This window comes from Sebastes fasciatus, chromosome 3 (assembly GCF_043250625.1).
Source record: "Sebastes fasciatus isolate fSebFas1 chromosome 3, fSebFas1.pri, whole genome shotgun sequence".
Classification (NCBI taxonomy): Eukaryota; Metazoa; Chordata; class Actinopteri; order Perciformes; family Sebastidae; genus Sebastes; species Sebastes fasciatus.
The window spans coordinates 2836614-2847612 of record NC_133797.1 but is presented as its reverse complement, the minus strand read 5'-3'; the positions used below and the strand labels follow the sequence as shown (position 1 = coordinate 2847612).

The window sequence follows — 10999 nt, the reverse complement described above, 5'->3', positions numbered from 1 at the left end:
ATACACTAGGAATTTTCTTTGGCATTATTGGTGCGAGACAAACTGTATAATAACAAAAGAATAGATAAAAACAGAAGAATAGATAAAAACGTTAGAATAAAATAATAAAAATGTACAATTTACAAATTACAATTTACAAATTACAAATAAGCTATAAGCTATATTCCTGCATTGATAAGTCAAAAAGCATTGTGTTAACATTATAATATACATGTTACACTGTTCACCTCCTCACATCTGCCTCATCTGCTCCAGGCCTTTATGAGGCTCTGTCGAGAAATCGATTGTCAACCCCGGAGAGTGAGTCAGTTACCTGATCCCGCCGCTCGGTCTCGATTACTCTGGCCTTGGTTTTTCCTTTAAGGAACTGAGTCCCGTCAGTTAGTCAGTTAGTCAACAGGCTGAGCGAGACAACGAGCCGCTGATATACAACCTGGTACGTGGAGCTGATAACACACACGTTACTGCACGGTACCGTGTGGAGAAAAGACTCGTTTTGTTCGGTGTTTCCGGAGAAACATGAAGTCTTCTGGACACGGTGAGCTTTCTTTGACTTGTCTCTCTGTTTATAAAACATTCTGTGAGTTTGGTGAGATGACGTCACGTCGTCCAGCAGACTTTACAACTAATCACGACTCAGTTTGTAGCGAGCTAGTCTTTATAGTGTCTTTATAGTTCAATATGAAGTCCTATTGAAGCTCATAAAGGCAGGACAAGTGACGTTATATGCCAGTTAACGTTGTTGTTAGCTTGTTGTGTGACATGCATCAGCAGACAGGCTACTTTCACTACTCGACGTTAGGTTTGCTGTTAAAACTTGACATGTTTCTGTTTAAACTTTAAACTTTAAACCACGTTAGCATGAGAGCCTGTTAGCCGAGATCACTTCCAACAACACCCAGATGTTACATGCTACTGCGAGTGCGTGTTGTTGTTCACCATATGGTTAGATCCCAGTCTACAAACATTGTACACAACAGCTCCCAGTGTTACTACTGAGCTACTCTCCAAGACGCAAACACACTCTCTATATTGTCAGTTTTTATGGTTGTGTTTTTAAGCTACATATGTAATGATTTAGCATTTCCTTTGCTGATAATGTGTTTCTCAGAAGCCTCCTGAGCATCATGGACATGTGAAACTTGACCCTGCAGTAGGCAGATGCAAGTCCCAGGCTGGATTGAATGGCACTGAGGATACAAGGTAAGCACTTTGCCAGTAAATTTGAACTCATTTATTGATCCGTTTCCTGAGCTACAAATGACCTCAGTGAGGGCAAAGTCTAGAGAGAGAGAGAGAGAGAGAGAGAGAGGGGAGAGAGGAAGAACAAACATGGCTCAGGAGAGTGAAGATCCGAGCAGGAATACACAAAAATCTGTGTACACAAATACTTTCAGGGATTAAAAGAAACATTAGGGAAAGAGTCCATATCAAGTGATATTCCTAACCTGAACACACGGAAATGTGGGAGATTAAGATATATTGTGTTTGTCATCACAACTGCAAAGAGCAGGTTTGCCATCTTTGCCAATCACCTGTAGTGATGCTGGTGCTTAAAACATTTGAAAATGTATTTTGCCGATTAGCTGTCAGCTCTCAACAAACCTGGCCTCTAGATGACTGTCCAACAGCTTTTAGCAACGCCACACACGTTCAGGGCCGGCAACTAAAGGCCATGAAGTATGGATGGTTAAAGTCAATAGCATCAAGGCGTTCTACAGGTTTCTTTGCACACATTCAAGGTATATTTGAAATGTTAACTAACTCGCTATGCAAGGTTTCTGTGCATAATGACCTCCTCCCATGTAACCAGTTTACTAACTGACAGTGGTCCCTCTAGTGTTTTCTCTCTCAGTTTTGGCCTGTAGCTGTTGCTCTCATATAGAAAAACATCAACTTCGCTCGCTGGTTGGAGTTCAGTGTCTCCTGAGGGAATTTCAACATGTCACATTACAGGTGGTAAGGCTACAACTGCTGCTCCCAGAAGGCTTATATTGGACCTCTAAACAAGCTTTCATATCTTGTGGCCAAAGTCATGTAGTGATCCTTTATTGATCACAAAAGCTGCTGAAGGGATCTAAACAAACATACCTCCAGGCCATGGCCCAGCCCTACACACCATACCACACCATGCATTTTGGTTATGCAAATTCCTTTTGTCTCTCTCCTTATCCCCGTTATAATTTATCACATGATCATTTTCAGGTCTCCGGTATATCGTCACACTATATGGTCCTGACCCTTGCACTCCTACAGTGTTCTCTTTTTTTGCAGTATTCCCTAATTTCTTTGCTTAGGTGTATGGTAGATTGTAAAGTCTTGCTTATTTCAGAAAACAGTTGCTGTGTTGTTGAGTCAATTATTCACAGTAAATGGTGATTTAACTTTCAAAGTTGCATGACGTTATTAGATCTTGTATAATGTGAACAGACTACTGACCATACTGAAAATTGTAACTTTTCTATAAGCCTTTATACTGGGTTGTTGGGGCTGAGATGCTGTGAAAATCAAGAAGAAGAGTTACTACAGCATTCACTTTTTTGTTTGTTTTTCAGAGAGAGAGGCATTTAGATCTGCAATGAATTGTAGATCTTAAAGGATAACTTATCTTTACTTAACTTATTTTCTCATGTTTTTGTGTCTAAGTGACTAATGGGGACAACAATTTTTGAAATTGGTCCAGTATTGAAGGAGTACACTGCAGACGCCCACTGCTAAACAAGCTCTAATGTAATCATTTGGGGCAACATGGCACCGTCAGTTTGCATTCACTAAAAGGGCTTGTTTTTGCCACTGACAAGCTCAGATTGGTATTATAAGTGCCTGACAACATTATGGAAAGGACCCTACAGAGAAACGAAACCTGAGAGGAGTGCCACGGGACACCGGTGTTGTCAGAGTTTGATGTGTTGGAGTACAGAAAGCGTAGCTTAGTGTTATCTAAAATATTTTCAATGTCATGGCTGAATATTTAGCTGATTTCGACAATGTGGACGCAATGCGAGGTTTCGAGACTTCTCAGAGTGAGACACACAATAACGAACAGACCGGATCAAGTGAAAGGTAAGAAAAAGGTTTAATTTCTCTGGAGGGTCCTTTCCATAATGTTGTCAGACACTTATAATAATCTGAGCCTGTCAGCGGCAAAAACAAGCACTTTTAATGGGCGTAAACTGACGGTGCCAGGTTGCCCCAAATGATTACATTACAGCCTGTTTAGTGGCTGGCGGCTGCAGCGTTCTCCCTCAATATTTTGACACAAAAACATGAGAAAATAGGGTCCAGGTGGAAAAATACTGAAGTTATCCTTTAAGGGTAACATGGTAAGAACTGGATGTGAACAAAAAAGGAGGGATGGTTGAGTGCATAGGGTCATTTTAAATCAAAGTTGAGTTAAACGATAATGGAGAATAATTTTTTCACTATAAACAAACCCCATGAAAGGACAAAACCCAATAACTACTAGCTGATAAATAAAAATTGTCTGTCTACCCAAAACCTGACATAGCATACAGTATGCTTACAAAAACATGAAAAATGCCATTGGGTTACATATTATTTTTTGATCAGTTAATTGTTTTTATGCAATCAGAACAGTGAGGTCTGCATTTGCATTTATCACAGTCCCTGTAACATCCAACATCATAGCACTGCTTCTTTGAGAGGGCACATGCACCGAAAGGCCGCATATCTTTGCAAATTAAATAAAGTATTGACTTAGCATGAGTTAATCTTTGCATGTAAACTATTAATTAAAAATCGATAGAGTTTTTGAGAATCGATACAGTATAACAAAACATAATATCGCGATACTCGATTTTTTTTCAATATTTTCTAACCCCTTCAAGTGTGAGTGCATTGTTTTATCTCTGGAAAGTACAGTACAGTAGCTCCAAGTTGGACTGACGTCGTTGCACATGCTCTGAGACATCCTTCCACGTTTACACTGGTTTGGTATTTTTTTTACTATTAGCTACTCTGGACTTACATTTTTGATGAAGAGTGGGTTATGCTTTAATCAATGTCTCAAAAGAGGGTTGGATGTAATGGACCCACAGGCACAGCGCCATATTAGATGAAGTATTCAGCGGAAGAAATACAACAATGATGAGTTGAGAGGAACTGACTAGAATTGCCCAAAATATGCATCCAAATGCAGCAGTAGAGCTCCTTATGTTTTTTTTTTTTATAATGTGTTTTGCACAAAAAAAGATTTGTATTGCAGGGAGTAGGGCTGGGTGATATGGAGAATATCAAGTATCACAATATTTTTGACCATATACCTCTATCGATATTGCGACAATGTTGTAGGGTTGACTATTGGTGCTTTTACAAAAATATTTATGCAATGAGATTCTTGATAAATAATTATCAGTAATGTGGATATAATGATTAAGTGGGTAAAGGGGAATAATAGAACAGTCTGTTAAGTTCAGAAAATGACATCACTTTACTGTAATGTAGCCATTAAAACCAGGGAAAGACAACACTTATGCCATATTACAATATCAAAAACCTAAGACGCTGCATCAGGCTTCGGCTAGGCACACGTCACTTGTTGGTGGGATAAATTCATTGTTTTTTGTTGATAATAAAAAATAATGCCAGGGTTGTCTTTTACCTGGCACCTGTCACAGATAAGACACTGCACCACCCGTACACTGTGTGTGCTTAGCTGTCATGTTAGAAAAGGGCGAGTGAGAGGAAGGTGTCAGTTTGTCAGAGAAAGGGGAAAAACAGATTCTAACACCTGTGAGAGACAGAAGGAGGTTTAGGGTTCGAGCGACAGGTGCGGTGACCTTTCACCAGTGTTATTTTCCTCAAATGGAGTGTGCCATATTCATCTGTCACGCTGAGCGAAGGAACATGTGCTGCTTATCATACTCTGCGTAAGAAGTGGCCTACACCCCTGTTGACTGAACACCTGCTCATAGCTTTGACTCACATTGTGCTTTCCAAGTTCTCACCAGGTGTGACCTATATTTGTAAAACTGATTTTTCTTTTGTTTTGGTCAAGGCTCAGTCCAGCTCAGATGTAGACAAGTGTTATATTATTATATTAAATTACTTACAGTGTGTTCACACATTTTCTGAAATTGATCTCTTCCCTTCACAATAGCCCATCACAATACAGTTTAATGGCACCTTACAATAGAGTATGATCTCAGTTTACCACCATTTGTCTACTTGATAGAAAAAGAAGGCTTTTAGATACTGCTCAAGAATTGTACAATGTTGTTCCACTGTGATCTACTTTCACTTCTTATCCAGACCTACAAGATAAGAAACTTTTAGGCAACTGTAGCTCAGTTTGCTTTCTCTCATAGCTATAGCTAGCCTTATTTGGCTCTTAAACATGTCACAGTTTTCAGGCTCCTGATTCACGGCTTATTTGGATTAAAATGAATACAAAACCAGCCTCGTCTTCAACAACACAGCCTGCTGATTTGATTAATAAGGTTTGGTTAGTGCCTTGCTTCAGGGTAACTCGCTCACTGCTTATTCAACTGTCTTGTCACACTGCCATAGACACGTTTCCTAGTCTACAGAGAGAAGTTTGACTAAGAGAATTCCTCCTTCGTGTTTTCATTGAAGTGATTGAAAGGTTTGACAGGTGAATGTCTTTGTCCATAAACACTGGCCCAGTTTCACACAGTTAGCAATCTTGACAACAGTGCAAAGGCAATAAGCCTAGCCTATTGTCGTGTGTGTGTGTGTGTACGCGCACATTAGTTTTTATAGGAGCAATGTCCAGGGCTTTGTTGGACATGTGATAGTCCTAGAGTTCCATTTGAGGGTGTGTCTTTCTTGATTTCTGTAGACAATTGTGATGCCTATCAGTAAGATACTGGTCGTGCATAGGACAATGCAACATTTAAATCAGACTGGCAATACGTCATCCAGAGTAGATTTTCAAGACCACGCCCCCTTTAAGAGGAAAACAATTCCGTGTCCCTCATAGACGGTAACAGAGTTAACAGAAGAAGTTGAAACATGTCTCCAAACTTCTACTTTAAACAAACCGCTAATAGTAATAACGCTATGCAAGAGTTGCTGTGTAGTTGGTTGCACCAACGATAAATCCCAAAACGCTGATCTCCTATTTGTTCCGCTGCTGTGTACTAAATAAGATATAATAGAGGGGCTTTATGGCTCCAAGCTATAGATCAGACCAGCATGGTCTTTATGGCTCCAAGCTATAGACCAGACCAGCCTGGCTTTATGGCTCCAAGCTATAGACCAGACCAGCATGGTCTTTATGGCTCCAAGCTATAGACCAGACCAGCATGGTCTTTATGGCTCCAAGCTATAGACCAGACCAGCATGGCTTTATGGCTCCAAGCTATAGACCAGACCAGCATGGTCTTTATGGCTCCAAGCTATAGACCAGACCAGCATGATCTTTATGGCTCCAAGCTATAGACCAGACCAGCATGGTCTTTATGGCTCCAAGCTACAGACCAGACCAGCATGGCTTTATGGCTCCAAGCTATAGACCAGACCAGCATGGTCTTTATGGCTCCAAGCTATAGACCAGACCAGCATGGTCTTTATAGCTCCAAGCTACAGACCAGACCAGCATGGTCTTTATAGCTCCAAGCTATAGACCAGACCAGCATGGCTTTACGGCTCCAAGCTATAGACCAGACCAGCATGGTCTTTATGGCTCCAAGCTACAGACCAGACCAGCATGGCGTCATCGCCGAGGCTGAGCTCCCTTTTGGCGGAAAGATGAGCTGCAGTAGTCAAACATTAACGTTACAGCAGCATCAGACTGTCATCTCCAACTAAATCTCAGCCTATAGATCAAACAGTTGGTTATTAACATGTTGTTTTTTTTACAGACAACACTTAGCCTAACCTGATTCAATCAGATATGTAGAAATGTCTGGATAAGCAATATCCGGCCACTGTGTTGGACGGGGGAAGACTGAAGGAACATGACGCTGATCAACTTTAATTTATTAAGTTACTGCGAACGTTCAGGTTCAGGCAAGATTACAAAATAACTATTAGACATGTGTATAAAACAAACGTTTGTTAACAAGAGATGAATGCATATTAATTTGTCAAAATTACAATCCAAACACGTCAAATTGCATTGAAGTCTATGAGATCTTCGGTTTTCTTTCCCCCAAAAGGGGGCGCGGCCTTGACTTTTTTGCGAAGTACCCGTATGTGCCGGTCTGATGTATACAAAGCCAAGATGTATATATGTTTTTTTGTAATGACTCTCTAGTTCTGAGTCTGTGTTGACAGCAGTTTTACTTGCCTATGATGAGGGGAAAATAAGATCTGCCATTCAAAGTTGAAGATACTTGTGAGCCTTTGGTTACGTAGCTGAGCGTTGCTTCCTCTGAGCTTCCTCTTTATTTATGAAGGTGCCAGCAAATCTCACAGTTGTTACAGACAGGTGCTCCAACCACTGAAATAATGACCATTACCTCATTACTGAGACATCAGGAGAACGTGTCAGTCTGCCAGCCAGCTACGTCTACAGGCCTGTTTCAGGTGCTGCCTCCATTGTACGCTGACAGTACCATTCATCTCGCATACCTTCATAATAATCACTTGTTACCAGAGGAAAGCGACAGAGGCGAGGTGGGAGGTGGGAAGATGTATAAATATAGCCCTGTCTATAAATACTACTTCAGTTTCTCGCAAGAAAGTGAGACATTATTCACAAAGCTACAGCGTGTTCACAGGCAGCATTTTGTGTGAGAGCTAAAGGCTGGGAAGAAAAATGAAGATGTCTGAGCATCATTGAATTCATTTGCTGTTTTACTTTGAGCCCTGGGGAAATAAGTGCAGCTGTATAAGATTAAAGACACTCCTTTTTCGAATTTCAAGCAGTCATTCACCATGATCTACAGATTAGTCCGGAATACACTGACTCACACACTCGATAACAATGTAGTCTTTTGTTATTACAGTTTGCCTGAGTTCCTTTCACTTTGTCCAACACTTATAACAATAAATGTACGAATACTGCAGTCCACACTACTGGTTACGTTTCTGATTGATTGTTGGCCAGGAGGGCACATTATATATTATAAATATTTCTGAGGGATACATTTGAGATATTCTGATGGTAAGAGGAACAATTTCTTTTAAACATTTTTATTTGAATATATTGTAAATGAAATCCCTCAGTAATTTAAAATCATTAGTTAAATACAGGAACTAATGATTTAAAGTGCAGATTCATGTGCCTCAAAGCCTGCTGTTGTGAAACTGTATGGGGTTGAAGGACAACTTAATTACCCTAGACAGATGCAGGCAGCCAGTTCCAGGTGTGGTGAGTGCCATCAGAAACAGGAAAAATCCACACATATATGACATGACACATATCATATGACATATACTGGGAACTGTTTGGGGTAAACAGAAGAATCTTTGTGTAGACAAAGCAGGAAGTTGGTCCAGTCCTCTCCTGGGTTCAACCAGATGTCGCCAGCTGGGCAGATGTCTGCCCCAAAGGCCTGGATGCAGACTGGTGCTTGGCTTACTGCACCATTCCCATGTTCTTGTGTTGGCTGGAAGGCTTAGGCTGAGGCCCAAAAGTCTTTTTTTGCTTAGGAAGGTTCCTAACGGAGTGAAATGACCTGGAAGTATCTAAGTGGCAGCCACGATAAGAGCTGTTCCAATCCTGTAAATGCTGAGGAAAGGTGCTTCAATGCTTCCTTTATTATCTCCTTTAGCATAGGATACACTGGAGCATCCTTTACCAAAGGAAAGGAGATAATGCAGTCTAACGGCACCATTCGGCCCTTTATGAAAACAAACAATATGCTTATTTTGCATATCATTTCCATACAGTCATATACTAATTGGGATTCATGTTGATAAATATGAGTAGACAGTGACACCCATTTTGTTTCACTTTATTTTTAATTATTTATTTATTTCGAACATGTAAAAACAAAACAAGAATAACAAATAAAATGAACAGTAAACATATAACAAACTGTCAATAAACAAATGAGCATCATAAGTAAAAATGAAAAAGGGGTAGGAAGAAGTACAACCTATCCCCCTTCTCCATAACTCAAACAATTAACTCAATATTTATCATGTATATCCTTTTTTAATTTAAATTTAAATTTAAACTTTGGTAATGAAGTGATATTTTTCACCGGTTGTCCATGTTCGGTCAGATAATCCTTTATTATATGTTGATGTAAAGTGTTCCAGCAGCAGGAGGACCTGTGGTATCTCTCCTTCACACATGGCGGGTGAAGCAGCCTGTCACTGAAGGAGCTATTTTAACAACGCAAAGGGGGAAACATGCGCCTTTTGTAGTCCATCTTCGGAACATTGTAGTTTCACCACGGCACAATAACACCCGCTGCCTATAGTGAAAGTCCAGTCGGATTCTCTTAACACCACGGTTGTCTTTTCCTAAGTCCTTCTAAAAATCCTTCTCATCTTTCCTTGACCTCATGACGTTTTCTATCGAGGTCAAGGAAAAGTGGTAAGGCAAAAACGTAAGGACGTCATTTTCTGACTTTTCGACCGTAGCCTTAGTTTCACTGTGACTGAATCTTTTTGGATGGTACCGATAAGCCTGCCAGGCTTTTGTTTTGCTTTTTAACGATTCAAACTTGTGCCTTATCTGTGTGTAGCTGACTGTTTTTACACCATCATTTCTCCACCAGTTTTCTCAGAAATAGAAACCATAACTAAATCCTAGCAGTAGGCCAAGGCCTTATGAAAAGAGCCCTGGTTTGTCTTGATAGCCTGTCTGCAAAACATGATTACATGGTTACACTCAATTAAAAGAATGATCTTAACTCTTCTTTGTTCCTATAACCAGTGTCTTGTTTTTAAAGAGTGGCTTGTTTTTAAGAACTCTACATGTGACTGTTTTTTATTGAATAGTAATTGAAGTGAAGCTGGTAGATGAAATGGAAGCAATCGAAGAACATTCTAATTTATAAAAATGTAAACTGAAAACAAAACCACGAAAGCTAAAATGTCTGCTTTGAAAACTAGTTAAAGTGCTGTTAAGAAGAATTCTTTAGTTTTAAATTGAAAAGAGATGCGTCTCTTGTGGGAGCTAACGTCAAGGCCGACTGAGTCGGTATCTGTAACCGGAGCATAGAGGCAGATCGCTGTACTTGATCCATGTCACAGTTTTGTCACCGCTGCAACAGAGTTCATTTAAAAATAATGAGCGCTTGTTGATGAGGTTAAGCAGTTAAGTGAGGTGTGCATTATTTAACACGAACAACGTCTGGGTCAGTGAACTGACATGGTTTGAAATAGGCCTAATCTTACAGAGTATTAACTGCATTTAAATACAAGGCTAGTGTCTGGTCTGGGTAGTTGTGGATATGTAATACCAGGCAGGGTCACTGTGCTATGAAATCCTACTGTTACAGTCTCTTTCTCCCACTCTGTTTCATAATGCAGGATTATTTCTCTACTTCCTTGCCTCGGTGGATGCTCTGTCACATGCTCTCCTCGAGCCAGTGTGTTCTCACTGTTGTGATCAACGACAGCAGAGTCATTATTGCAGACAGTAATTGAGCAATCCAACTATCCTGATGGTCATTTGAGAACAAGCGTTAAACTGTCACAACAACTTTGTCATCGGAATGTATGAATATTAGCAAAAAGAGGAAAAACCTATTAATCCAGCAAACAACTTGTTTATTCAATCAGCTCATTTTTACAACAATTACGGACAAACGGCACACTTATCGCATCTGTCCCAATACATTGATTGTCAATGCTGAGGACGTGCATTATATAGGGTTAAAGTCAAGTAGGTCAGTTGCATGCTTACAAAAGTAATTTAGGAAAGGCTGGTCATCTTTTATGGATGTAAAACTTTTGAAATGATACACTGCAAATCTGTTTATCAGTTTTAATGAGTGTCATGAGATTAAGTTACACATTTGCAACAGTAAAATGAGTGAGGCCTGAGCAAAATTTTAACTGTGGCTGCATAGGATAACAGTGGTACACTGACTTCCCAAAAGCAATAACATGA

General features: G+C 40.0%; 1 protein-coding gene across 3 annotated transcripts in view; it reads left to right on the top strand.

Annotated features, from left to right (window-relative positions):
* The first annotated feature begins 345 nt into the window (after window positions 1-345).
* The window catches only part of LOC141765108 (testis-expressed protein 2-like), a 42961-nt gene continuing 32307 nt past the window's right edge, over window positions 346-10999 (top strand). For all 3 annotated transcript variants that reach the window (XR_012593380.1, XM_074631031.1, XM_074631030.1), the window contains exons 1-2: window positions 346-538; window positions 1112-1203. The gene's annotated coding sequence lies outside the window, so the exon portion shown is untranslated. The remainder of the gene's footprint in view (window positions 539-1111; window positions 1204-10999) is intronic.